General features: G+C 41.4%; 1 protein-coding gene across 4 annotated transcripts in view; it reads right to left on the bottom strand.

Annotated features, from left to right (window-relative positions):
• Positions 1-27867, bottom strand: part of STMN2 (stathmin 2) — a 300139-nt gene that overhangs the window by 222702 nt on the left and 49570 nt on the right. For 2 of the 4 annotated variants that reach the window (XM_030215829.1, XM_030215845.1), the window contains exon 1: positions 21070-21133. The exons of the other annotated variants lie outside the window; for them this stretch is intronic. The gene's annotated coding sequence lies outside the window, so the exon portion shown is untranslated. Of the gene's footprint in view, positions 1-21069; positions 21134-27867 lie in introns of those variants that run through there. 4 annotated transcript variants of the gene reach the window in all.

The following is a 27867-nucleotide window of genomic DNA, read 5'->3' as shown; positions in this document are numbered from 1 at the left end:
AACCCTTTTTACTAGCTATAAGTCTGAAAGACTGAGATCATATCCAACATGTTATGTTTAGAGTGCTGTATGAATGAGTTGGTACATAGCTTGGTACATTTAATAGACAGGTTTTTAATAGCCTAGAAAACTTCACTTGTGAGCACAAGTACAGGCTAATGTATGCTTTCACAATGTCTTCAGACTTAGGAAGATTAAAAATGCATTCAATGTACCTGTACTGTACAGTGTTTCAGACAGGCTGACATGAAATCTATGGTCAAATTACTTGTATTTTTCTGTTCTAATGCATGGCTGCAGCTCAGATCCCTGAAGTGCAGAACAGGCTCATTAATGTAATTTCATATGTTTGGGTCACCAGGGGATATATTTATTGCTCACATTTTGGTGACAGATTAAACCTCATGTAGCTCACAGTCTTTAAGTAAATGGAAAGAATGAAAGGTGTTTCACACTGATTTGCCCATTAGGAAAAAAGCCTAATCTTTAAACAATTGTATAAAATGCAAGAGAAAATTTAAAACTATGAGTTTGGATTTCCAGAGTGGAAAGTCAAATGTATTCATCAAAAGACTTTTCAGCCATGAATTGTGCACTCTGTGTTTGGTGTCTCCAATATAATACACATTTGCTATCCTACCTTTTCACCACTGCTTTTGGCTCCTAACCACTACTCAATTCCCCTATCCTTGTTCCTTCTCACCCAGTACTTTCCTCGCCCTTAATTGTCTTGTCTGTCTGTATTTTTAGATTGTAAGCTCTATCGAGCAGGGACTGTCTCTCTGTGTCAGGTGTTCAGCGCTGCGTGCGTCTGGTAGCGCTATATAAATGTTAATAATAATATAATAATAATATTTTTATGACTGTGAGTAAATTATTGTTGCGTATTTATGGGAATTAGGAAATATATTTATTAGTTTACATTTTTAAACTTCAGTAATGATATAAATCTCTTTTACGAAGGGGTGTAAGGTCCTATGTGCATCCATCGCATGCCAAATCAGCATTACCACCCAACTACCACGTGCCCCGGGTGGTAATTCAGAATTTGGTGTGCGCCCAAAACACGCGGTACATAATATTTCTTATTTTTTACCATGTGGTGCTTACCCGGTGGTAAACGGCAGTGGGCACGCACTGTATGCTTACCGCCTGGATAGCGTGTGAGACGTTATTGCTAAGTCAGTGGGTGGCAGTAAGGTCTTAGGCTGAAAATGGATGTGCACTGGTTTTTATTTTGTTGGACATCCATTTCTGGCCCCTTAAAAAAAGGACCCTTTTTTCAGGACACGGTAAAAACAGGCCTGGAGCGTACCCAAAAGGCGCGGGCGCAGTGCCGCAGGCCACTTTTTGCCATGGCTTAGTAAAAGGGCTCCTCAGTGACCTACCACTATATTGTGAAATATTTAATTTAGCTTCAACTATTTCCAAAATGCATAGCAGTGAAGGAAGAGATTCACAATTCTTTATTTTAATCTGACTAGAATACCATCTTGAAGATTTTCTTTTTTATTTGTGCACTTTCATAATAGAACTTGAGAATTACATGACTTAGGGGCCCTTTTACTAAGCCGTGTGGGCGCCTACGTTCGTCCAACATGTGCCGAATTGGAGTTACCGCCTGGTTACTGTGTGGCTCTTGTGGTAATTTCAATTTTGGTGCATGTCCGCTACGCGTGTCTGAAAAATATTTTTTATTTTCTGACGTGTGTAGACCATTACTGCCCGGTTAGCGCGTGAGACCTTACCGCTAGGTCAGTGGCTTGCGGCAAGGTCTCAGACCCAAAATGGACATGCAGCAATTTTCATTTTGTTGCGCGTCCATTTTCGGCAAAAATATTTAAAAAGGCATTTTTTTGTAGGTGTACTAAAAAATAATTCTGTGCGCACCCTAAACATGCATCTACACTACCGCAGGCCATTTTTCAGCGCACTTTAGTAAAAGGACCCCTAAGAATATAAGAACATAAGAGTAGCCATACTGGGTCAGACCAGTGGTCCATGTAGCCTAGTATCCTGTTTCCAACTGTGGCCAAGTCAGGTCACAAGTACCTGGCAGAAACTCTTCTGATGTTACTGGTGATGTGCATGGTGAATGAATTGTAGCCTCTTGAACACAATTGCAACAAAGTTTCTTTGTCACAGAATAAATGAGGCAGACTACATGAAATTTATAGCATGTTTCTATTTTTTATAGTGAGACGTATGGGCTAAAAGAAAGTTATTTATTTATTTATTCTTGTATTCTACTATTATCCAAAAACAAGTTTCGGTTCAAGTGGCTTACAATTTATATTTTGGTGGAATTACAACAGTGTTGTGCAATATGGAGAGGGCATCTATAGTTTGTGTGGTTATTCATAGAGTTTTTGAAGAGATAGATTTGAAGAGGAAAAGGTAGTGGTAGCGTTTGTGTTCAGTTGTAGAGTTTTGATATTTATTCATATAGTTTTTGAAGAAGTAGATTTGAAAGGAAGGTGACAATATCTTTGGGATCAGCTGTAGAAGTTTTTAAAGAGGTAGGTTTTCATTTCTTTTCTGAATTGGAGAGATTTGTGATGCTTCTTATGGTTTTTGGTATCGAATTCCACCATTTTGAACCCAGGTAGCTAAATCCTGCTGTGTAGATAGTTCTGTAGATGGTGTTTTTGCAGTTGGGTAGATGTGGGAGTAGGTAGTTTCTGTTTTCTGTGCTGGCTTATATACTTTCTTTTTAGGATGTTTATCTATCTATGTATCTCCACACCCTCTCCAAAAGACATTATACAACGTGATACCTGCAAGCGAGCCTTCTCCAGAGTAGCCCCCCCCCCCATTCTGGAATGCACTCTCTGAAAGGTTCCGCTTAACATAAGACTATCTCTACTTCAGGAAGCAGATGAAAACTTGGCTCATCAACCAGGCCTTTAATGGAAGAAGTAACTAACTTGTTAGTCTCACTCTCTCACACACACACACACACACACACACACACACACACACATACACACAAGGAGTGATATGGGCGGAGGCGTAGTGAAAGCGGGACTGGGGCATGCCTAACAGATGGGCGTCCTAGAGCGATAATGGAAAAAAGAAGGGCGTCCCTGACGAGCACTTAGGCGACTTTACTTGGTCCACTTTTTCTTATGACCAAGCCTCAAAAAGGTGCCTGAACTGACCAGATGACCACCGAAGGGAAACGGGGATGACCTCCCCTTACTCCCCTAGTTGTGACTAACCCCCTCCCACCCTGAAAAAAAACAACTTTAAAAACTTTTTTTGCCAGCCTGAAATGTCATACTCAGGTCCATCGCAGCAGTATGCAGGTCCCTGGGAGGGGAGGTATGTGTGTCAGTGGAGGCATAGCGAAGGCTATCCAAAACATTACAAAGGAGTTCTAAAATAATTATGCTGCCTTTTTAAACAATGAGGTAGAAGCAGAGCTTCCAATTTTTCTTTCTTCAAACAATACTTATATTGTGCCAATTGAGTTTTAGGTTAGCAGGATGTTTTTCCAATGTAAACTTTATCTCATGGGCAAATAATTTTATGAAACACAATAAAATGAACTGTAGTCTGTATTATGATTAACTTATGGGTAGCAGGATTTTAAAAAAGGACGTTTAAGTAAAAAAAACAGACGTCCAAATCAGGACATCTGCAGTACCGTTTTAGAACAGGATCGACTGATATAGAGCTTGGTCTAAAATTCATTATGAAATGGACACCTGTGCCTGGCTATGTGCAGCATGATCATCCATTTTAGAAATAAAAATGTCCAAAACATGGACAGCCATAATGTAGCCACGTAGACATTATTTTGGCCTCTACAAGGTATTAATGTTGACCCTGTATATCCAAAGAGTTATACCTGGAGCTGCTATTGCCAAGAAGAGATTCCAATCCTGTTTATAGTGGAGTCTGGGGTTACATGGTCCCCTCTGCTAACCACCCAGTCTCAGGCTATAATATGTGGTAATTATTTCTCTGATATTTCTACATACCATAAGAAATATACCAATAGGGTTTCTACCTCCTTACACCCACCCCAAGATACAGTGGACCAGCCACCCCCAAGATGTGGGGTGACAGAAAAGACAGAAGCTATGTTTCTACCAAGTAGAAAGTTTTTATTACTTACCAATCCAGATAATGACAAAGCAATCAGCCAATAACAAATAATAATTTGTTATGGGAGGGAGAGAGACCAACGTGGTAAAGACCTACTCACTGTTGATCACCTCAGTCTAAATACAGTACAACAGTGCCTTATATACGTGGATTGGGCATCATTTCCCCTCCCAAATCATACAACCTTGCATCTTCAGCTAATTTCTGTCTTACTTCATTGTTTACATAAAATGAAAAACACTATCTGAATGTTATGGAATACAGAACGCAATATCTAAATGTTTATGGAACACAGCATCTTATAACAAGTCCAAGGTTTCTTTTACAGGAGATTGTAGCTATCATTTTGTTACAGGAATTTTTCCAAAACCCAGGCTTATCATTGTTTTGTCTAGAAATCTCAACGCATCTTCACTTTTAAACTGTGTACATTCTTAATGTATAGAGTCAATGGCACCAATTGTGTCAGGGAGGGGAAGAGTGCTCTTTGCTGAATCAGCATGACCTCGAATTCACAGTTTCCAGCAGAAAGTAAAGATGCAGCTTTCAGGCATTTTAAGTTTGAGCCTTTAGTTATGCAGTTCATGGGTCATAACTGACTTGTCAGTGGTCAGAAAAGTGCAAATCAATTCATTCCCCTCTTGATGATTGTGAAACCATCACCTGTACAGATAATAATCTGCAGGGTGCCCATTCGATGTCTATCGATGAAGGGTACAACAGTTTGAAATGGAAGGAACCCAAACTAAACCTATCTATGCCTGGGGAGCTGAAATAAGCTCTAGAAGGATAAACTCATGTAACAAATAAGCGTCTAAACCAAGAAAAGTGCGGAAGATAAATTTAAACATTCAATTTCATTAAGACAAGATGCAAAATGGGTGAAATAGGTACAAAAGCAAAACATATATGTGTAAAAGAAGAATATATATAATATTTCAACTTAAAGCAGTATGAGCTGAATAAATGTCTTCCTGAAGGAGGTATATTTGCGTTACAGGCAGTAAATGTTCTAACAATAATAAGATGAATAAAGTCAATAGCAGCAGGCCTACACAACATTCATGAAGGAAGTATATTTTGTCTTGTACTGAGAGTAGTAGCAAGAAGTTTAAAGAGAAGCCCACGAGCACAGGGAATAATGCAACAGACAATTAAAGCAAAAACTAAAATGACTACCAAAAGTGAGGTAAAAATAGACATGAAAAAGGTTTTCCAGTTACCAAAGATTTTATCCCACCAAGATGTCCAGCTAGTATCAACACCTGAATTGGTAGCTAACTCGTTGGCTAAGGCAGAAAGTCCTTGCAAAGCCTTCATAGCGGAACCATCAGGGTCAATATTATTAGGAATAACAGTATGAAGCAATGGTATGGTATCATGAGTAAAAGTGGGTACATGAATAATTAAAACTATTGTGGCATATGTCTTACACAAGGACACAAACCTGAAAAACAAGCATCAGTAGAAAAATCAACAGGAAGAGCAGAAGTTAGCATATTGAATAGTAAATTAAGAAATTTCAACATGTCATATCGAATTTTCTGAAGCCACTGAGCATTAGTGGCGGCCTGCAAGCTGGGAGTAAAGAAAGAAACTGCACCAAGTTCAGTGAAAGAAAATAAGCAAAACTCAGCAGGAGAGAAAATCAAGCGTACAGGTGTACAGGTACCAGAAGTATTCCCAAGAAGATATAGGTGTAAATGAGTGGAACAATGCCAGAAAATATCCATAGAAGGAAAAACAGCATGAATAGAATTAAAAGGAATAGTGGTCACACAAGACAATAGTTGACCTAAATGTTGACATGTACCAGAAAAGGAAATACATAAAAGAAGCTGAAATAAGAGGATAAGCTGCAAAGACAGGAGAAAGAGATAGGGGACAATTAATACAACTTCAGTTTGTCCGATATTAGGAGAGTATGTTCCGGGGTTTTATGGATGAAGGGAGGTTTGTTTTGTGGTGAGAAGAGAGAATAAGGCAGTGAGTTTTTTCCTTGTTGAGTTTAAGTTTGAATGCCGATGCCCAGGCATCCATTAAGATTAAACTAGTCTTTATTGCAAAAGTGATTTCTGTTGGATTAGAGTTGAACGGTATGTAAATGGTGACATCATCCACATACAGAAAAGGATTAAGATTTTGCTTGTATAGGGCATGAGCAAGGGGGATTATCATCAGATTAAATAATATGGATGAGCGAGGTGAACCCTGGGGTACTCCGCAGTTGGTACTCCATGATGGTGATATGTTTGAGTTTGCTTTTACTTGATAGGATCTCGTGGTTAGGCAACCCTTGATCCATTTGAGTATATTCTCTCTTATGCCTATCTTGTCGAGTATTCTTAATAGTGTATAGTGGTCAACCATATCAAATTATCTTGACAAGTCGAATTGCAAGAGGAGTGTGTTTTTACCTAATGCGATTTCCTTTGTGAACTTGGCTAGGAGAGTTACCAGGACGTGTATGAAGGGCTGAGAAATAACGGCGCCGTTTAAATCAGGGGATGTTCCTTGAAACAACTCCAGGGCAAAACATAGTCTATGTTGGATTAAGTAATCCCCTGACTGATTGATATTGACTTCATCTTGAGATGAGTATTTTTACTAAATTAATTTTGCTGAAGTGGTACTGCTGAGGTTTATGGTATATTTGAAATGTATGGGAGGTAGTGAAATTCATGTTTATATTTGGCCATTTTTACTATTGTTATGCTGTTAACAAAATTGTACATTTTATGTTAAACTGTACCTGCTGTGCACTGCCTTGGGTGAATCTCTTCATAAAGGCGGTTAATAAATCCCAATAAATAAATAAATTGAATCATATTTCCTTTACCAGAGAAACTACAAAGAGACAAAGAAAAATAAAGACTTGCCATCTAGACATTAACCTGTTTATTCTGAGGAAACCTCTCTAGTTGCAAAGGATCATTAAATACATATTGATTCTCCTGGAATTCCAGACAAGGGAAGCATAATTAAATGAAATACTTAAAGCAAGTAACATGGATTTAATTTGGAAAAAGGACTTTCTCTGTATTCGAGCAGCCTGAGCAATGAAAAATTTTAATTATTTGCCACCAAACAAGGCCTCTTTTTATTTAAAGTAAGCTTTAATAATCAAGGATCTAACATAAGAATAGTCATAATGGGTTACCAATAGTCCATCTAGCCCATTATTCTGCTCTTTAAGAAAACTGACACATAAGATGTCTCTTTTGGCTACATTATGTTGGGCTTAGGGCTGTATTTGAATCACAGTTAACACTGCAATAAATGCATTACTAATTGATCGTGATTTTAAAAACATTAATCATGATTAACAAAATGAATCACATTGCAGTGTCTCCTGTAATATGCTTCATTCAACAGTGCGGTTCAGATGTTGTGGGAACTTGGGCAAGGTGCGGTGATGGCCAAGGCAGATATAGAACTGTCATTTCAATTGTTACCAATACACCCGGAATTATTTCATCTCCTTGGCTTTCATTTAGAGGGTTTGGGTTGTTTTGATCGATGCTTACCAACGGAGTGCTTGATTTTGTGTGCATATTTTGTAGCATTTGCCAGATTGTTCATTGGGTTGTACAGCAAGTTTCGGGTTGTATTATGCTAGTATACTATCTTGGTGATTTTTTGTTTGGAGGTCCATCTGGGAGTACCCAATGTGAAGATTTTGTGGTTGCTTTTCAAACAGTAGCCGAAGTGATGGGGATTCCATTGGCTCATGAGAAATCAGAAGGGCCTTGTTGCTTTTGATAATTTTGGGAATTGAATTAGTTTCCTTACGCATGGAATTGAGGCTGTTGAAGGAGAAAGTTCATGAACTGCTTGAAGAAATTGAGGGGTCCTTTTACTAAGCCACATAAGCGTCTCTGCGCGCCCAACACATGCCAAAATGGAGTTACGGGACGACTATTGCGTGGCTTTTACAGAAATTTCATTTTTGATGCACGGCCGATACGCATGACCAAAAAATAATTTTTTTTTCTGCCGCGTGTATCAGACGCATGTCAAGTGGCATATAGTGTGTATAGGTCATTACCGCCCAGTTACTGTGTGAGACTTTACCGCTTAGTCAATGGCTGGCGATAAGATTTCAGACCCAAAATGGGCACGTGGTAATTTTGATTTTGCCGCATGTCCATTTTCGGCAAAAATTTAAAAAAAAGCCTTTTTGACAGGTCCGCTGAAAAATGATTCTGCGTGCACCCAAAACCTGCACCTACACTACCGCAGGCCATTTTTCAGCACACCTTAGTAAAAGAACCCCTGAAGTAGCAGTTCAAAAGAAAAAGCTGACTTTGAGAGAAATACAGTCATTGGTTGGGCGTTTCAATTTTGCAACAAGAGTGATGCTAATGGAGCAACTTTGGCTCATCGTGTAGCACTTTTGCCTATGGAGTCCTTTTACTAAGCTGCAGAAAAAGGTGTCCTGTACTGGTGTAGGCGTATGTATTGGGCACGCGCCGGGCCAGTGTTTACCGCATCTATAAAAAAGGGATTTTAAAAAATAGGACGGGAAAAGGGCATGTGGTAAAACTGAAACTGGCCTGAGCCTTTAACGCCACCCATTGATCTAGCGGTAAGGGCTCATGCGCTACATGCGCAGTGACCGGTCAGCACATGTCAACTGCCAAGTACTGCTGGAAACAATGTGGATGGGAGAAAATTGGGAGCCCTTTTACAAAGGCTCATTAGGCTCTACACATGTGCAGTGTGCGCCTAAATAAGACTACCGCCAGGCTACCATGCCCCCTGGTGGTAATTTTAGATTTGGAACGTGCCCATAAGGCCTGGATGATTTATTTATTTAGTTATTTCATCCAATGAGCATCGTTTCCTGCGGTAATCAGCAGTTGGTGCATACCGACCGGTCACCGTGTGTGTAGCATGTGAGCCCTTACCACTAGATCAATGGGTGACATTAAGGGCTCAGGCCGGTTTTGGATGTGTGCCTGTTTCAGTTTAGACGCATGCTCTTTTCCCATCCCATTAAAAAAGCCCTTTTTTGCAGACATGGTAAAAACTGGCCCGGCGAATGCCCAATACATGTGCCTACACTACCGCAGGCCACCTTTTACTGCGGCATAGTAAAAGGACCCCTAAATAAATAAATCATCCAGGTGTTATGGGTGTGCACTAAATCTAAATTTACCACGGGGGGGGGGGGGGGGGGGGCGGTAGCCTGGTGGTAGTCTCATTTAGGCGCGTGCTGCATGCACATAGCATCTAATGTGCCTTTGTAAAAGGGCCCCTAAAAGAGTTAGGCGGAAACATTTTTTAAATTGACTTAATCAAGGAGTTCGGGAGAATTTACGTTTGTGGCAGCATTTTTGGTCAGATTTCAACAGAGTAAGTCTTTGGTAATTACTGCCGATTTCTAATACAGACTTGAGGTTCTTCACTGATGCTTCTGGGGGTGTTGGGTTTGGTATACTTTAATGAGGCATGGTGTGTGCATGAGTGGCGTGAGAGAGGTTGATGTATGAATGTATCTTTCCTCAAACTTTATTTGTTGCATTTGTATCCCACATTTTCCCACCTCTTTGTAGGCTCAATGTGGCTTACATGGTATGGTAATCGGCGTTAACTGATTTTGGCCTGAACAAATACAAGTTGTGATTAATATCAAGGTGATATTATGGTAGAGTGAGATACATGTATGGTAAAGACAACTGGAGAGAACTTAGAGAGGGAAAGGATAAGTTCGGATATGTCCGTTTTTTTTTGTTACATTTGTACCCCGCACTTTCCCACTCATGGCAGGCTCTATACAGCAGGCAATGGAGGGTTAAGTGACTTGCCCAGAGTCACAAGGAGCTGCCTGTGCCGGGAATCAAACTCAGTTCCTCAGTTCCCCAGGACCAAAGTCCACCACCCTAACCACTAGGCCAGGTTAAGTTGTGTTGCAGGTTTTCTATGCTGGGTTGGTGGGGTATGCTGTTCTGAACAGTTCTGTTTTTATCGCTTTCCGGAAATTCATGTGTTCGAGTGTGGTTTTTACTACTTTTGGTAGTGCGTTCCACAATTTGGGTTGCTGGGTTGCTCTGGGGGGGGGGGGGGGGGGGGGGGACAGTTAATGCATTGAAGGGTTATATTTCACTCAGATAATTCAGCAGTAGTTACAGCCTTGAATAAGCAGTCTGTGCATTGTCCACTAATGGTGGACGTTAGTCTGTGCATTGTCCACTAATGGTGGACGTTTTGTGTGTGATTGTATTGTGTTGTTTGAAGTTAATATTTGATTGTATGCACAGCATTATCTGGGTGTGTATAGTGACAGTGGGCCAGATTTCGAGCATTGGCACTGGAAGTGGATTGATCACCAACAACTATGCCTCCAGATGTTTGGTCCAATTTTTTACACCCTTCGGAACTTTGTTGAATCAGGTATTGCTCAGGTATTGGAATTATATAGTACATAAGTACATAAGTACATAAGTAGTGCCATACTGGGAAAGACCAAAGGTCCATCTAGCCCAGCATCCTGTCACCGACAGTGGCCAATCCAGGTCAAGGGCACCTGGCACGCTCCCCAAACGTAAAAACATTCCAGACAAGTTATACCTAAAAATGCGGAATTTTTCCAAGTCCATTTAATAGCGGTCTATGGACTTGTCCTTTAGGAATCTATCTAACCCCTTTTTAAACTCCGTCAAGCTAACCGCCCGTACCACGTTCTCCGGCAACGAATTCCAGAGTCTAATTACACGTTGGGTGAAGAAAAATTTTCTCCGATTCGTTTTAAATTTACCACACTGTAGCTTCAACTCATGCCCTCTAGTCCTAGTATTTTTGGATAGCGTGAACAGTCGCTTCACATCCACCCGATCCAGTCCACTCATTATTTTATACACTTCTATCATATCTATCATATCTATCATATGGGGAATAACAGTGTTTTAGGTTATTTTTGATGGATCAAGGATATGTCCTATTGTGGATTAAAAACTGGTTAAAAGATAGAAAACAGAGTAGGGTTAAATGGTCAGTATTCTCAATGGAGTCTGTGCTGGGACCACTGCTTTTTAACATATTTATAAATGATCTAGAGATGGGAGTAACTAGTGAGGTAATTACATTTGCTGACAACAGAAAGTTATTCAAAGTTGCTAAATTGCGAGAGGATTGTGAAAAATTGGCAGATGACGTTTAATGTGAGCAAGTGCAAAGTGATGCATGTGGGAAAGAGGAACCCGAATTATAGCTAATAATGCAAGGTTCCACATTAGGAGTCATCGACCAAGAAAGGGATCTAGGCGTCATCGTTGATGATACACTGAAACCCTCTACTCAGTGTGCTGCGGTGGCTCAGAAAGCAAATAGAATGTTAGGTATTATTAGGAAAGGAATGTAAAACAAAAATGAGGACGTTATAATGCCTTTGTATCAGTCCATGGTGCGACTGCACCTCGAATATTGTGTTTAATTCTGGTCACCGCATCTCAAAAAAGATATAGTGGAATTAGTAAAGGTACAGAGAAGGGTGACAAAAATGATAAAGGGGATGGGATGACTTCCCTATGAGGAAAGGCTGAAGTGGCTAGGGTTCTTCAGCTTGGAGAAATGATGGCTGAGGGGAGATATGATAGAGTTCTATAAAATAATGAGTGGAGTGGAACGGGTAGATGTGAAGCATGTCTTGGGTCAGCTACTGCCCAGCTTGTTGCAGGCTAGGAGATTTTCACCTCATTTGGGGGGTAATGATCTTTGTTCGGTAAAAGATGTGGAATTAATACAGTTGATGAAAAAAACAATATTCTTTGGCTTGTTGTTTTCCTGTTACTAAGCTAGTTGCTCTTGTATAATTCCTAGGGTTGTTTGGGGAGGGGGGGGGGGGGGAGAAAAGTAAAGGCAGTGGAGTGCTTAAAAAGGAGGGTTAATAGGCAGCTGATGGTCATGAATGGGATGGTTCTGTCGCATGAACTCATTACTAGGGATTGCCCGAGGTTGTATCGCTCATATGGGGAAACACCTATCTGATATTGGACTTGATATTATCTTGAGTGATATTCGGGATCTGTTAGAGGCATGTTATGGCAATAATCAGGCCACTGCTATTGAGATAGGGGAAGCAGTGACAAGCTAATGCTGTCACTGCTTATGGAGGCGAAAAGTTTGGTGGTGCAGTAACAAGGGTTAGTAATATGTTGTTAAATAAGTTCAGTTAGATGTTGTGTTTCATGTGCATCACCGCCACAAATGTGCTCTAACCACTGCACCACTTATTCAGCTGCTCAGACAAACCTTCCCTTTCCATTAAGTCCCTCCAAGTTTCTGTCAGCCAATCACAGCTCATTTACCTGACATCGGTGTCAGCTAAATGGGCTGTGATTGGCTGACAGAAACTTGGAGGGACTTAATGGAAAGGGAAGGTGGTTTAGGCAGCTGAATAAGTAGTGCAGTAGTTAGAACACAGGTCTTGTAATCAGAAGGTGGCTGGTTCAAATCCTCCTACTACTATTGTTTTAATTTGGACGTCCCTGACTGCACTTGCATGTTTTTTTTTTGGACGTCCCTGACTGCACTTGCATGTTTTTTTTTTCTTCCGATTTTTGCTCTCTGCATGGGTCCCGCGCAGCACCAACTAAACTAAAATTGCTCCGGGAACCTGCATACTGCTGTCATGGAGCTAGGTATGATATTTGAGGCTGGCATAGAGGCATCTCAGGGGGACCAGTGCACTACGAATGCTGGCCCCTCCCACGACCAAATGGCTTGGATTAGGTCTGTTTTTGAGATGGCCGGCAGCGGTTTCGATTATCGCTGAAAACCGCGGACGGCCATCTCTAGGTCCAGCGATCTCACCATTTGTGCCGTCTATCTCTAGAGTCGACACAAATGATGGGATTTCAGTGGGCCGAACCGTATAATCGAAACCGAAGATGGACGGCCATCTCGTTTCGATTTTACGGTTCACTCCGCCTCTTCCCGTAGCCATCTCCGGAGATGGACGTTTTTACACATGAGTGTTCGCATTCAATTATGCCCCTCAATGTTATCCATTTTTGGACATTGATCGTTCTTCCCTCTTATGGGTCCTTTTACTAAGCTGTGCTAAAAAATGGCTGCTGGTAGTTTTAGCACATGGGTTTCTCACACGCTTTGATCACTTTTAGCATGGCTCTAAAAATGCCAAATTTTTATTTCTATAAAATAGAAGAGAGTGGGATGTTTGACCACAGAAACCAAACACTGGAAAGGTGGATTCTTCAAGAAACAAACATTTATTAAATCAAAAGATTCGACACAAACGTTGTGTTTCAGCCGCTAGGCCTGCATCAGTAGTCTCAGTTTGTGGGAAGCATCTGATGCACGGATGTAGTGAAATATTGAATAAAGTTGGTCTTTAAAAAGACCTTCGCAAAAAAAACAGTGAGCGATGAGTAAAATTTTGGCAAAATTTAATAAACATTTGTTTCTTGAAGAATCCACCTTTCCAGTGTTTGGTTTCTGTGGTCAAACATCCCACTCTCTCTTCTATTTTGTGTTTCTCTGTGGGACGTTTGAGTTCTCCGCCTTTGGCTGATTACCCTGAAATTTTTATTTCTGACATTAATGACCACATGCTATTTTCCAAATTAGTGTGCGGCCATTACTGCCTGAGCCCTTATGGTAAGGGCTCACTCACTACTTGTGTAGTAATTGGGCAGTGCGCAACACTGATCTCAGAAATACCATGGGATGCCTCAGGACACCCCACAGTAGTGCTGATTCTGCACGCACTATCCACGCGGTTGCCCTACTGCCACTTCGTAAAAGGGACCCTTAGTCTTCAATTGATAGAAACACCTTTTTGCATTATGAAAGTTGTAATTCTAAGAGAATAAAGGACAGTTTACCTTTTTCACAAATGTTAAGAATAAGAAGGCACTGTTCAAATATTAGATATTTTAAAGATAAAGCAGAAGATTTAATGTCAAAGTTGAAAAAGAGGGGTTATCCTCAAAATAAATAAAAAAATGCATACAAGCAGGCATGATATAACAATCGCAATTTACTTTTAACCATCAATCATGACCGTCAAGATGTTGATTATGTTCAAACCTGTGTGTTGAAATTTTGTTCATCTGGAACTGAACTATCTAAAATTATTAAGAAGAATTGGGATATTGTACAATTACACCCGGTATTTCAACAAGTAGGGATAAGGGAAGTCTTTTGTAATGACAAAAATTTAAAGGACATTCTAAGCCCAGCAACTTTCAGTTTAAAGAAAAAAGAAGCTCATTTGGGTTCACCTTAAGGACATTATAAATGCAACATATGCAACATTTGTGACATCACTTTGTAAACCAAAGTATGGATCAATCCCATGGATGGAAAGAAATATGTGTTGAGGAATTTTACCAATTGTAAGACAGAATATATAATTGATGTTGTCATGTGCACTTGTCCAAAAATATATGTGGATTTAATTTCAAGATGTTTCAGTGGCATTCACTTATATTGCAGCTTGTCGCCATGGAGCGACACTTGTTTACTTCCATGGATTCGACTTTGGGCTGCCACAATTGAACTGATGCAGGAGCGAGGGGAGGGTGGGGGGAAAGAGAATAATTGGGAATTGGGAAAGTTGACATTTGTTTAACCTAATTGGTTCTGATGGCATTCTTTTTTTATGACCTTTGTATGCTACGTTTATATTTGAACCAACAAAAATGATTAGAAAAAAAAAGAATTCGAAGTTACTGATGCCAGTTCATCATGCTTTGTTTCATGATTCTACTACGTATTTGAGGAATGTTATTGAGCGTTATGTTCCACAGAGACAGTTGAGATCGATGACTGCTGGGAATTTAGTTGTGCCTGCTATGACTCAATATTGTTTGGATGTGACTAGAAAAGGCTCCTTTTCGATTGCTGGGCCTTATGAATGGAATCATTTACCTGCTGGTTTGAAACAGGAGACTCATTTATGGACTTTTAAGCACCGACTTAAAGCACACTTGATGTGTCTGACTTTCTCTGCTACTGTTAGTTAAAGGCTGTACTTTGAACATTTTAGGCTGTCTATTTAGATTCTTAATGATTATTGGAATGTAGTTCTTGGTATGTTTTATCTTTATGTTTTTTTTGTATTTTTATGTGTGTACTAGTAAAAAAGGCCCGTTTCTGACACAAATGAAATGGGCGCTAGCAAGGTTTTCCTCGGAGTGTGTATGTTTGGGAGAGTGTATGTGAGAGTGACTGTGTGAGAGTCAGAGTGAAAGTGTGAGTGTGTGTGTGTGAGAGAGAGAGTGAGTCTGGGTGTGAGTGTGTTTGTGAGAGTGTGTGTGTGAGAATGAGAGTGTGTGCAAGTGTGTATGTGAGACACAGTGTGAGAGAGTGTGTGTGTGTGTGCGCGAGAGAGAGAGAGTGTGTGTGTGTGAGACACAGATTCTCTGTGAGAGTGAGTGTATGAGACTAAGCGAGTGTGTGAGTGACTGTGTGGCACATAGAGAGTGAATGTGATACATTGTGAGACAGAGTGTGTGAGAGTGAGAGTCAGAAAGACATTGTATATGAGAGAGAGAGTGTGAGCCTTGCCCTCCCAATCCATGCCCATCTGTCCCCTGCCCCCTCCATTCATCCTTTTCCAGCAATTCCCCTCTCTCCCTGAGCCCTGCCCTCCCAATCCATGCCCATCCATGCTCCTCTGTCACCTGCCCCCTCCATTCATCCCTGTACAGCAATTCCCCTCTCTCTCTGAGCCCTGCTCTGCAATCCATATCCATCCATGCCCATCTGTCCCCTCCATTCATCCCTATCCAGCAATTCCCCTCTCTCCCTGAGCCCTGCCCTCCCAATCCATGCCCATCCATGCTCCTGTCACCTGCCCCCTCTATTCATCCCTATCCAGCAATTCCCCTCTCTCCCTGAGCCCTGTCCTGCAATCCATATCCATCCATGCCCATCTGTCCCCTCCATTCATCCCTATCCAGCAATTCCCCTCTCTCCCTGAGCCCTGCCCTCCCAATCCATGCCCATCCATGCTCCTCTGTCCCCTGCCCCCTCCATTCATCCATTTCCAGCAATTCCCCTCTCTCCCTGAGCCCTGCCATCTCAATCCATGCCCATCCATGCTTCTCTGTCCCCTGCCCCCTCCATTCATCCTTTTCCAGCAATTCCCCTCTCTCCCTTCCATGATCTCCCCCTCGCATCCATGCTCTTCTGTCTCCCATGTCCCAGCCTGTCCCGCCCTCTTCTTCCCCCCCACCTCGCATCCTTGCTGTCATTTCTCCTCTGCCCTCCCGCTCCCATTGTTCAACTGCCCACCCTCTTCTCTCCCCCCAACATCCTTTTTTTTTTTAAAATTTACCTCCGTGGCGGCGGTTCCGGCAGCGCAGCGTCAGGGAAGGAGGCAGCGCTCCCGACGTCTAGCCTTCCCTTCGCTGTGTTCCGCCTTCTTCTGACGTCATCCTTGACGTCAGAAGAAGGCGGAACACAGCGAAGGGAAGGCTAGAGACGTCGGGAGCGCCGCCTCCTTCCCTGACGCTGCGCTTTGTTTGTTTATTTTCCGCCCTGGACGTCATGACGTTTGCCCTGGACGTCATGACGTTTGACGCTTGGGCGGGGCAGAGACGGCTGGCAGCCTGGCTGGCTTCACACCACGAATCCACGAACCCTTCAAGTAATGTTTGAGTGACTTCAGAACGTTGTCTTCAGAACGTTCACGGTGCGTTTTATTATATTAGATATTGTATCTCGCCCTGGATAAGGGCGGTTTATGAATAATAAATCTAAATCTAAGTGTTTGCACCTAAACTTACGCTAGTATTCTATAACTGCAATTGCCCACACAATTCAGCATGCAGCATCCCAGCGCCCAACTTTAAGTGACCTTGTGAGAATTATCTCCTAAATTAACAGTGAGACTCTGTACACCAAGGATATTCAATGTCAGTCCTCAAGGTCTGCAACCCAGTTGAGTTTTTAGGATTTCCCAATGAATATGCATGAGATCCATTTGCATGCAGTACCTCCATTGTATGCAAATAGATCTCATGCATATTCATTGGGGAAATACTGAAAACCCAACTGGGTTGAGGACCTTGAGGACTGACATTGAATACTCCCGCTGTACTCTATAGAGCAGTCTGAAATGAGCCCACTGTTGTTCTGCTCTTTTGCCAGATGAAGTAATTAACATGGTTATAATAATGAATACACTGCTGTGCTTGTGTAAGACATTTCAAGGACTGCTGCTGTGAGGACTTGGCCTATGACCCTATAGAGTAGTGCTCAGCCTGAGTTTAATTCCCAGCTTGTGTTCCTGCTTATTTGACTAGCTGGGAATATGAGGCAATGCTGCAAGGCAAAGTGTAGAGCTGGTGGTTACAAAATCTACTGTTATGTCAATAGCAGACATAACAGCAGTCACAATGACTGCTGAGGAGTATAGGAAGTCAAGGGGACCTGGGAAGAGGTTGGAGTTTGCCCAAGCTCAACAGCTGTAGCAGAACCAAAAAGGTGCAATCTTTTCATAAAGATGGTTAATAAAACCAAATAAATAAATAAATAAATAGAAGACTCAGCAGGATGCTTTTCTGTGTTTTTAAAAAACTTTTCTGCTCAATATGTTTTGTAACTTGCTCTCTAGCACAATAATTAACAAATATATCACCCCAGTGTTTTTCTTCTCAAATGTGAATAAATACTCTTAGGATTGATTGCTAGTAGACTTTGAACTGAGGAGCTGATGAGCCAGAAAAGTTTGCCCTGTGAGCCACTGGAAGGGATAATAAAAGTGAGCTGATACAAATAAAACAACCTATTACACTGCCTAATGGCAGAACTAGTACTCCTGACCTTGAGGCTGGGCTTGCCCAGGGGTATCTGGTGCCCTAGGCAAACTTTCACTTATGTGCTCCCCTCTCTCACCCCCAGGGGCTGCTCATGGCCCTATCCCTCTCATAAAACTGCACCTTCATTTCTCCTCTCTACACCCCTCCCAGGTATCTAGCATCTCCCCTCCCTACCCCACCCCCTCGAGAATAGTAGTTCATCTCACCTTCCATACTCCCTTTTGGCTCTTCCTCTTCCTCACCTCACCCTGGGTCCAGCATCTCATCTCCTCTTCCTTAACTGGCTCTCGTGTCCAGCATGCACCTCCTGCTGCCACAGCTGTTGCAAGACTTCCCAGGCAGCTTGATGAAGCTCCCTGCTGGTGCTGGACCTTGCTCAAGTGCTACCGCCTCTCATACACCCTGTCTCATCTGGGGGATGGTAGAAGGCAGCAGTGTTTGAGCATGGGCCTTTTCTACAAGGCCCAGTGCCAGCAGCGAGTACCTTCAAGTAACCTGGGATGAGCAGGGACTGTCTTTCTTCTATGTTTTGCAGCGCTGCATACGCCTTGTAGCGCTATAGAAATGCTAAATAGTAGTAGTAGTTGCAACAACTGTGGCAGTAGGAGGAGCTTGCAGAACATAAGATCCAGGTAAGGAAAGGAAGATGAGATATTCTGTCCTGCCGCATTGCCCCCTAAATGCTGCTGCCCTAGGAAGATGTCTAGTCCACCTAGTGACAGCACTAGCCTTACACTGAGGATCTGGATTGGTCTTCTGAATTAGAAAAGGGGTGGCTGGGAATAAAGTAGTTACTTCCATCAGCTTGAAACTGTTGAACCATTGTGGAACTTGGATAGTGATCTGTGAATTATGATGTTGAAATAGGTTTTCTGTGTGCTTATTGAGCCAAAGCAACTGAACTGTTGTGAGGAATTGCATATTCTGATCCTGGATGGGACCTGCTGTGAGTACTATGAACTGAAACTGCTTATGTCTATATAATCCCGTCTGGGTTGGAGATTGCTGAGAGAGTGGGTCCCTGTGGAGAGTCACTAGGGGGAGTGACTGGGAGGTTCCTGGGTGGGAGGAACCGAGCCCAAAGGGAGTAGTTTGGAAATAAAATGCAGAGAGAGAGTGCCAAGAAACTGAAGAGCAGCGGGGGGGGGGGGGGGGTGAGCCAATACAAAGGTCACCTTTGAAGGAGGTCAGGCCATGGAGGGTCTAGACCTGTGGAGCGAGAGGAGAGCAGCTTTTGAGATGTTATTCTCTGAGATAGGATTGGACAGGAGTCTGTAAAATGTGTAAATATTCCTGCTGGAAAACATCTGTATGTAAATCAAGGAAGGAGAGAATAGGAGTTCCCTTGGAGGCATACCAGAATGTTTTAAAAGTCTTGCCTTAAATGTTGGTGAGTTGATCCTGGATGATGTTCCTGATTTTTCAGAGCTGAAGAATAAACAGTTGAGTTTCTATGAATTGCTGATTCCAGAATATTAATTTGGACATAAGAGAATATAAGTGACTGGAGAATATAAGTGACTGCTAAACCTGCCAAATTCAAAGCCAGACTTGGTTCCCACAGCTTGGTTTGGGAAGCATCACCTTATTTGGCAGATTGATCCCTAATAATACATCCTGATACAACACTAGGGGCCAGGTGCTGCTATTTTCCAAGATGGTAGCAGGAGGAAAAGAACACTGGACACCTCCCCAGATCAGGTAAATATTATTGATCTAGTTGGGTCCAGCAGCATGAAGATTCTCTAGTCAGAGTCTTCCCTGTGCCAAGGAGGTACTGGAGAAGAAAATGGTAATGGAATTCAAAAATGTGTGGGATAGACACAAAAAGATTTCTATATGGAAACGTAGCAGTGCTTAAAGGGCAACTCCAATAATTGGGAAGTAAGGCCATTCCATGCCCAGATTGTTCCCCCCCCAAACCTCTGAGGCTATCTGGCACAATTAAACTATGAGTCCTCTGAGGTGAAGTGCTGCACTTCTCTAATGACCCTGCTGCTCCTGAGTAGGATCTGTACTTTAGCCCTGAGCTAGAGATCCTGTGTTAACTCAAAGTAAAAAAAAAAAAAAAAATACCTGTCTAAATTCAATGTTTTTTTTACACTGGGAGCAATTCTCAATTCGGTGGGTTTGCTTATGATTTGCTTGCCGACCACGCTACCCTTTAGCACGATAGTTTAACTGCAAATGTTTCTGTGCTGAAACCTTTCCAGCATTGGAATTAAGGTTAGAGCAGAAAAATTGAAAGTGAACTGCCATGCTAATGGAAGTGCAGCTTATTATATGAGACCCAGAGACTGGAAACACAATTGGCTGCAAAAAAGCAAAGTGAAATATACTGATATGTATATCTGTTTTCAGCAATTAAAATAATACAGTCAACTCTATCCATTCTCTGGTAGACATTCTAAGTCTGTCAGCATCTGCACTTGTTATGAGATTAAACAATAACCTCCACACCTGGGACAGATAACAAGATTCATTATTCCTTGCATACTTATATTCTAGAACTCCACACAGAAAATTATGGGCAGCTGAACATATTAGATGCAACATTTTTGACAGAAAATGGGAATGTATATGCTAACAGTTTCCACATAGGCACAAGTGTTTTAATAATTATTTTTTGTACATTAGCAGTAGCTGGTGAAACTGGTCAGAGCTGGAGTAACATATTTATTTGTAGTCAATATAGCATACTGGGTGACTGGTTGCTCTCCAAGGATCTCTTACGGAAAAGAAAGATGTACAAGGGGGAAAACTGAAGCAGCTAAAACACATTTATGGACTTATTCTAGGATCATAAATGGTGGACCCCTTGGGTAAAAAGGAGGCTATTTTCAAAGAAGCTGATCCAGTTGATGAAAAATATTAATTCTTTCAGAGAAAACCAGTTGTCAGATAACAAATTTAGCACTAAAAAGAAAATGAAGCCTTCTAGCAGCACTGAAAAAAATCAATATCACTCTAATTTATATAGAACTGAAATCAGAGATGTTGACCAATAAAAGTAACAATATAAGAAGAAAATAAAATCCCACATGCTGGACCCATCCTATCCTATGTCAAATTGAAAACCACGTTTCCATTCTAATATGAAAAATTGATGGTGTATTGAAAGCAACCAGCACATAAAAGACCAGCAGAAATGTTTTGAACTCACCTTGTTTTCTTAACTGGTATCTGAGCCTGAGGAAAATATTACAGATTTTTTAAAACATTATGTTTTTTTTTTTTTAACATTTGTACCCCATGCTTTCCCACTCATGGCAGGCTCAATGTGGGGCAATGGAGGGTTAAGTGACTTGCCCAGAGTCACAAGGAGCTGCTTGTGCCTGAAGTGGGAATTGAATTCAGTTCCTCTGCACCAAAGTCCACCACCCTAACCACTAGGCCACTCCTCCACATAAGCAGCTAGTTTGAAGTGTATGTTTTATTTCTCATTTAGAAGTTCTCTTTCATGCTATGGTTCTTAGCTTTTTTTGATGTCACCTATAGAGATATCAAAATCCATCTAATGTCAAGTTGTATTCTTTGAAAGAATGGATTTTCCTGTGCAGCCTGTTTATATGTGGTATAATATGATTGGCTTTCTATAAATCATGTGATCTGTTTACACAGTGGAAAGATGCCATTTTTTGCTGACTCATTAGTGACTAATTACAAGTATTAAATGATTTTTGGTTTTGCAAGAGACACTTTGTTGGTATCTAGAGGCTTTTGTCCCTTATTCAAGTGTTTGAAATACCAAAACGTGGCCAAGTCAGATGTATTATTTTTGCCTACATGTTCAGAATAAACATCACAGTAACATCCTACTGCTAAGTGTAAATTTTTTTAACATGAGTCCATTTGTATAATTTATGTTTCTGTAATATATATTGTTCTATCAAGTATGCAAGTACTCCCTTATTGAGAATTGTGAATGATGCGGGTTATATAACATATTTGCAAAGATAGGCAGAGAACATCAGATATTTAGGAGTAAATTCTTGGTTGCCAAAATTTAGGTTCTGAGATGATGCGTCTAAGCATAAATTCTATAATGGCTACAGGAGAGGCATTTTAACTTTCACTAGGGGCCCTGTCGCGCTATAGGCGTGCTAGGGTTTTTAGCACATGCTAAAAATTAGCATGCGCTAATGCCAGAGACACCCATAGGAAAATATGGGTGTTTCTAGTGCTAGTGCATGCTAAAACACTAGAACACCTTAGTAAACAGGGCCCTTGGCTCTTATAATTCCCCTTAATGTAGACTAGTATGCTTAGAAGAATTGTATTGAAACGTTTTTCTTTGTTATAATTTTCTTGCATTTTTCTTGGTAATTCCTTTATAATTATTAAAATTTTGAAGTAAAAAAAATAAATTTTATAATGGCAGTTGTGTGCACAACTGCTGTTATAAAATACTGGCGCAAGTCCACATTAATGCTCTTAACTTTAGGTGCAAGCACTTATGCCAGATCAATGACTGGTGTAAATGCTTGCAACTAACTGTAGCTGTTAGGTACGTAAAAGAACAAGCAAAATCATTAATAGATAAGTTTAAAACAAGAGGTTATCCAGAGAATGTGGTCAAGCAAGCTTATATATGAGCTAAATACAATCACTGTGACCAGCTATTACAGAGAAATAACAACATCACAAAAGAGAATACTGTACAGACGTGTGTGATGAAATATACACATGAGAATCAACGGGTGATAAAAACTATAAAAAAGCACTGGAAGATAATGCAGATGCACCCAGCATTTCAGAACCAGCAGTTAAGGATTGCTTATACAAGAAATCAAAATCTAAGAGAAGTTTTACTCAGCCTAACCAAGAACAGGGACATAAGGCATGTGGTAAATGTAAATATTGCACTATGATGGTGGAAGGAAACACCTTCATTAACCCTCTAAATAGAAAGGAGTATAAGCTAAACTTCACTACAAATTGTGAAACTACACACGTGGTGTACATCCTAATTTGCTCTTGTCCAAAGATCTACGTGGGAAAAACCAAAAGACTATTGAAATTAAGACCGAGTGATCACAAACATAATTTAAAATACAAACGCCTAGAGGCACCAATAATAACCCACAGTATGGATAAAGCAAATGATTTTTGTAATTATAAGTGTACGGTGATAGATCACATTCCTATATCGATACGAGGGGGTGATAGAGATAAAAAACTAATACAAAAAGAACAATGATGGATATACAGATTAAGATCTCTGGACCTGGAAGGATTGAATAGCCGGGTAGAATGGAAGGCTTTTTTATGAACATCTACTCTTTCAAGAACATTTACCGGTACTTACAGAACGAGTACCGGCAAACAGTAACTTCAAATTATGTAGGAGTCCCCTTTAAATGTAGAAATAAGAGGTGATTGGACAAAAATGTAGGCGTCCTACGTATTAAAAACAGCTGACAGGCGCCATTTTTAAAAACCATAGCAGTGGGGAGCAACTAAACACGCACCCTACGAAAGGTAAAGGCTGTAGGCATAAAGACTAATGTAATACATGAGTAAGAAAATTTACACACAGTGGTACATAAGTGTGATTACTGTTTCTGTTTTCAGGGCAACGATAGCAGAGGTTCAGCTCCTAACGAAGTCAATGAGAAACAGGAGCTCGCTGTAGAGTGAACCTTCAAGATAAAGTCATAAAAAAGATATGGGCTAGTAAATTGATTTGCGAGTTGGCAATAAATAGAGGAAGTTTGACTAATGAGAATGCCCACCTGTTACTACACCAGTAAATGAAAAAACCAGCGGCAGAGCGGAGCGGTGCAGTTCAAGGGAAAGTGAATTTGCACCGGGTATCTGAAGTCTTTTACCTCTTAACAAACAACTGTGTGAAATTGTATAGTTTGCGTTAGAGACACTTCACTCATTGGGCAAAAACTCTAAGTGCAGCCATGTGTATACTTTTAGTGTTCCCCAGCTGAAGTGTAAAATGATATTGATCTAAAGAAGATAACTCCACACTGAGTTGCTCCTCAATTTTAAAAGGATTATTGTTTTGAGTTGGTACAGATTGAGTAAGCACCCCATCTAAAGTTTTTGTGGTAACCTCCTGGGTTGTCACAATAATTAACAACATCAAGTCTCTAGAGCACTATTTCCACTTGGAGTTTTTGCCCAATCAATAAAGTTCAAATTTTACACAGTTAGTGGTTGTTTATTATGACCGCTTCATGGGTGTACTATTAATCTGAGGGAATTACTCCTATATTTCATGTTTGTCTGCTCCTGGTTATTTTTTGTGAATATTTGGGTTTACTTGCCAGTGAACAAAGAGATTTTTTAAGTAGTTTCTGTATTAACAGCTAACATAGAATGGGGTGGAGAGTGGATGGGAACTGTGTTTTACAATTATCACATGACAAGTTACCACACATTAATGGGGAAGATGATGTTTGCAGTAAGCTTTATCTGACTAGGTGTATCCAACTACATTGTATCATCTGCCATTCGGTTAATACACAGTAAAGAATCTTTCTCTGCATTAAGGTCTAGATTCTATATATGGTGCCCAAAAAAGTGCTATTGTGTAAGCCATTCTTAAAGTTAGGCTGGATTATAGAATGGCACTTATACCAGGGAATCGTGCCTAACTTTTGGCATGGCCATTTGAATCAACTAAAATGTAGTGCAAATGTACGTGTCTAAATTAGGCACATGTCCTCAATACAATATAGGGGTCGAAGTGCTTCTGTGTACGAAGGAAGAGAGGGACTTGGGGGAAATTGTGTCTGATGGCCTTAAAGCTAGCAAATAGGTAGAAAAAGTGACAGTCAAATCCAGAAGGATGCTTGGGTGCAAAAAGAGAAGGATGACCAGCAGGAAAATAGAGGTGATAGTGCCCTTGTATAAGTCTCTGGTGAGGCCCCATTTAGATTACTGAGTGCAGTTCTGGAGATCGCACCTATGGAAAGATATAAACAGGATGGAGTTGGTCCAGGGGCAGCTACAAAATTGGGAAGCAGTCTTGAACATAAAAAATATAGGGACAGGCTTATGAACCTTAACATGTATACGATGGAAGAGAGGAGGGAGAGAGGAGATATGATAGAGATGTTTAAATATCTCAAGGACATTAATGTACAGGAAGTGAGCCTTTTTCAACTGAAGGAAAACTCTGGAGCGAGGAGGCATATGATGAAGTTAAGAGAGAATAGACTTAGGAAGAATCTAAGAAAGTATTATTTCAAGGAAAGGGTGGTGGAAGCGTGGAATGGCCTCCCGGTGGAGGTCGTGGAGTCAAGGACTATGTGAGAGTTTAAGAAAGCGTGGGATTAAGAACATGGAATCCCTTAGGAAAAGGGAGAGTTAGGGGTTACAGAGGATGGGCAGATTGGATGGGCCATTTGGCCTTTAACTGCCATCATGATTCTATGTTTATTCTATAATAACATGTGTTAATTTTTAGGGACACCCCCATTCTGCCCACATCCCTCCCATTTCTGCACCCCCTTTTTCAGTTTGTGTGTAAATTCCAATAAAATCTATTTACTGCGAATAATTGCTTGTTAAAAAGCAAATTATTGGGCCTAATTAGCTTGTTATTCAATTACATTACAAGCACAAATTGTTCACATGCCCAAATTTGCATGCGCAATTTTGACACCTTTTTTAGAATTAGGGTGTAAATGAGTGGCAAAGTGTTGAGAACACCCCAACGATTAAGACAGAGGCTTTGCAGTTACCATATGTTAATTGGCTGATAGCTTGCAGTAGCTGCAAAATCTTAACACATTTGATTTAAATAGGCCCCTTAGTGATGTAATTATCAATGTTAAGACATGTTATATTACTGCTAACTTTGTACTGTTTTAGCACAAGGTCCCATTTTATGCAATGAGGCCTAGGGACACTTTTATTAAGCCATGGTAAAATTTGCAGTTACTGCAGCTTAACGTGGGACTTTACCCTGCAGTAGCTGCAAATTTAGCTCGGCACCTATTGGGTTCATTCCCAATATTTTCTATTGCTGGTTGTGCGTTAACATCCACATTAACGCATAGTACCTGTTCCTGATTCAGTAAATGGAGCCAATATTCGGCCACTGGGGGAAAAACAGTGCTCAGTGCTGTTCTCTGGATGAGGGCCCTTTATAGAATAGCACATAGTGCCAGTTCCCGCAACTAAAATAAGGTGCCAGAACTTCTGCCTGCTGAAACCAGGTGTAAATCCTGGTGCGTAAATTGGGCACTGATCTCCCCAGTTCTATAACACTTTGCATAACTCTTGGGAAGGCTCATGACCAACACATGCCCCTCCCATAGCAATGCCCCCTTTTGGGTTGTGCATGAGACAATTTAGGCTCGGTGCGAGCACAAATCCTAATTGGTGCCAATTAAGGTCAATAATTGATTGTTAGGGTCCAGTTATTGCCATTAGTTGACCCTTTAACCAATTAAATTGCGTGTGCATCTCAGGATCATGCCAAAATTTTGATGTGATCTTCATAGAATCTGAGGGTTAGTGTCTCCTACATAGGAGGCAGTAAGAGGCCCTATGTTAGTCAGTGCAATGTGAGTGCAGTGTGTGTGTGTGTGTGTGTGTCTATTCTTTGTGTTCTCTACATTTGTTCTGTATGTGGGGCTGTGTCTGGGGTAGGTGGGGGATAATTGAGGGAAGAGGGGTCAGATTATGGGGTGATGGGGAGGTCACAGAGAGGAAGGTTTAGGAGGGCACAGTATGCAGAGTGGTATGACACTTGTCAGAGGGTTCATTTTGGGTGTGGGACAATTTGCATGATGGTGGGAAAGGTCTTGGGGGTGGACATCTATGGGGTGGTGGGGCAGTGGTAGTAGATAGGTTTTGAGGGGTAGGGGCAACTTGTGTGGTGGTGGGGCAGTTATGGGAGGTAGTTTTTTGTGGAGTGGGGCAGTGTGCTGGGTAGTGGGAAAATTAAGGGGGGGTAGTTTGTGTGGCTGGGGCAGTGTGTAGAGTAGTGGGCCAATTATGGGGCGTAGGTTTTGTGATTGGGGTGGTTTATAGATTGGTGATCCAGTTGTGGGGGTAATGTTTGGGGTGGGGTGGTTTGTGATGTGGTGAGGCAGTTGCAGGGCTAGTGTTTGGGCATGGGACAGTTTGCAGTGTAGGAGCAGAGTTGAGGAAGTTGTTTTTGGAGGTTAAACAGTTTGTAGGGTAGTGTTGGGGAGTAGTTTTTGGGTTGGGACAGTTTGTGACATGGTGTTGACTGCTGTGGGATACTTTCTGGGCATAGGGCAGTTTATGTGTTAGAGGGCCAGTTGCAAAGGGTAGTTTGGGGGGAGGGGTGAGGCAGTTGCAGTGGTAGTGGTAGTGACAGTTGGTATCTTTTAGGATATAGCACTTTACAAAGTGCTGGGGAAGTTGCCAGGGTTAGTTTGTGGGGATGGGGCAATTGTGGGGGTTGTATTATGGGGGCAGGTCAGTTTGTAGAAGTAGTTTTTTTGAGTTCGTTAATTACCTAAGGGCCCTTTTACTAAGGTGTGCCTAAAAGTGGCCTGTGCTGATGTAGGTGCATATTTTGGACATGCGCTAGTCCATTCCCTCAGCGTGCCTGGAAAAAAGGCATTTTTTTTGTGCCAGAAAATGGACATGCAGCAAAATTAAAAGCAGCATGTGTCCATTGTTGGCCTTACTGCCACCCATTGGCTTAGCGGTAAGGTCTCATGCGCTAACCGGACGGAAAAGCATTCAACGTGCGTAAACTGCTGATTACCGTTGGATAAGCACCATGCGGTAGAAAATATTTTCTATCATGTGTTTTGGGTGTGCACCAAACTGGAATTGCCACCCGGGGCACACGGTAGCCGGGAGGTATTGCCAATTTGATGTGCATTGGGTATGCGTAGGCGCCTACACGCCTTAGTAAAAGGGCCCCCTAATGACTTCCATGTCCATTCTGCTCTCGTTCTACACCCTCTGACACAAACAACACTTAGGGGGAGATTCTAGATATGGCGCCAGGAAA

This window comes from Microcaecilia unicolor, chromosome 1 (assembly GCF_901765095.1).
Source record: "Microcaecilia unicolor chromosome 1, aMicUni1.1, whole genome shotgun sequence".
Classification (NCBI taxonomy): domain Eukaryota; kingdom Metazoa; phylum Chordata; class Amphibia; order Gymnophiona; family Siphonopidae; genus Microcaecilia; species Microcaecilia unicolor.
Note: the sequence above shows the minus strand (reverse complement) of the source record. Positions and strands in the feature narration are given on the sequence as shown.